Source organism: Hyaena hyaena, unplaced genomic scaffold (assembly GCF_003009895.1).
Source record: "Hyaena hyaena isolate Hyena2069 unplaced genomic scaffold, ASM300989v1 scaffold_297, whole genome shotgun sequence".
NCBI lineage: Eukaryota > Metazoa > Chordata > Mammalia > Carnivora > Hyaenidae > Hyaena > Hyaena hyaena.
Window position 1 is genome coordinate 86547 of NW_024080929.1, and position 2176 is coordinate 88722.

A 2176-nucleotide genomic window follows, 5' to 3' on the forward strand; every position below is an offset into this window, starting at 1 on the left:
CCTGTTTCAGATTCTGTGTCTCCCTCTCTCTTTGCCCCTCCCAGCTCATGCTCGCTCTCTCTGTCTCTGAAAAATAAATAAACGTTTAAAAAAAAAAAGTCAGGCAGTATTACTGCCAATACAATTTATTGCTTACCCATGAGTCCGTATGGCAGGGAACACGTAAGTATAAAAGCCAAGGAGGTGTGGTTTACTCGAGACCATCACGGAGAATGCTCACCACACCAGGCTAAGAGCTTTGTAGATTCTAAGGGTGCCATTTTCCGCTAGAAGGAATATCATGCCCAAAGGTAATGGTGCACATAAGAATAAATTCTGAAAAACATCAGGCTGCCACCATTACCAGCAGGGCAGTGCAAAAGGAAAGAGAGGGGAGACCCGGGCTGCACTTGGCTGCCAGCACCAGAGTCCTGGGGCCCACATAGATGACCTTACAACTATAAAAGAGGACTCCTTCCAACAGCCTGTTAAAACATGACAAAACAAAAATCAAAAAAACAAAAAAAAACAAAAACAAAACAAAACAAAAAACAAAAAAACATGATGAACCACTCTGAAGTTTTAGGTATGCAAAGATATGCCTTAGCCAAAAATATTAAAAAGCATTACCAGAAACTGGCATTGAAGTGGCATCCAGATAAAACTCATGAGAACAAGAAGCAGAGAGAGAATTCAAACAAGTAGGGGCGCCTGGGTGGCTTAGTCGGTTAAGCGTCCGACTTTCGCTTAGGTTATGATCTCGCGGTTTGTGGGTTCGAGCCCCGCGTCGGGCTCTGTGCTGACTGCCAGCTCAGAGCCTGGAGCCTGTTTCAGTCTGTGACTCCCTCTCTCTCTGACCCTCCCTTGCTCACGCTGTCTCTCTCTCTCTCTCTCCTAGAAATAAATAAAACATTAAAAAAAAAAGAATTCAAACAAGTAGCTGAGGCAAAGGAGGTGTTATCAGGTGCTAAGAAATGAGACCTCCATGACAAGTATGGCAAAGAAGGGTTAAAGGTGAAGGTAGAGGTGGAAGTCATTTTGACAATCCATTTGACTTTGGCTTAGCATTCCATAACTCACATGATGCCTTCAGGGATTTTTTTTTTTTTTTTTTGGTGGAAGAGACCAGTTTGTATTCAACTTCTTTTAAGACCCATTTGAGGACTTTTCTGGGAAATCATAGGCATCCCCCACAGAAGCTGAGGTAGAGAGTCATTTTCATCTGCCTTCAGTGGATTTCTATATTTTGAGGAGCATTTTCTTCTTTTGATACAGTATTTACTTCCTCGGACTCACTAGGTCATGGAAACCTATTGTCTTCCACGTTCTTTGAGGACAGGGGGATAGGCAGCTTCAAATCTATATCAACTTTTACTAAAATTGTTGGTGGCAGAAAAATTACTACAAAGAGAATCATTGAGAACAGTCAAGAAAGAGTAGAAATTGAAGACAGCCAGTTAAAGTCCTTAACAATATATGGTAAGGAGCAGCTATTATTTTTGGGTAACAAGTAATTCAATACAACTAATGAATATAAATGCTAACTGTAATAGGCACCATTTGAAGATTATCTAGAATTTTTTTTGAAGATTTCAAATGAACTTGACTTCCAGTGTAAATGTATCTAAACTATTTACAACCACAGCTCTTAGGAGCCCCTATTTGTCAGACATCTGTGTATATTTTTAGACCTCATAGGACTATTTTTTGTCTTTAAAATTTTTGTAAATCTTTGCCTTTTGCTTTTTTTATTAAATGTAATCCAAGGTGGCCATGATTCTTTCATGGGTTAATACCAGCATGGACCTATTTTCTCATTGTGCTTGCAATGTGAGGCAAGTAGTGTCAATCTATTACGTAGTTAGCATTGCCAGGATGAATCTTCCATGAAAATAATGTCCTTTTTTTTTTCAGTATTTAGTAATGAAACATATTAATGCATTACTGGTAATAAATTGATATATTAATACAAATAAATTAATTTGTATTAATAACCATTATAAATTATTAACTAATATAATTTAATGTGATTATATATAATTTATATGATTATAATTATATATCTAATTATAGCATATATAATTATAGTACAATATAATTATATATCAATATATATAAATTGAGCATGTTTTAAAATTGTGCATGAATGTTGGCAACTTAGCTTTGACAGTTGTTTAAATATATAATGTTAAACATA

At 36.5% G+C, this 2176-nt stretch overlaps 1 pseudogene; it reads left to right on the plus strand.

Annotated features, from left to right (window-relative positions):
* The first annotated feature begins 540 nt into the window (after nucleotides 1-540).
* On the plus strand, nucleotides 541-1493 carry LOC120241976 (annotated as a pseudogene).
* Nucleotides 1494-2176: the final 683 nt, after the last annotated feature.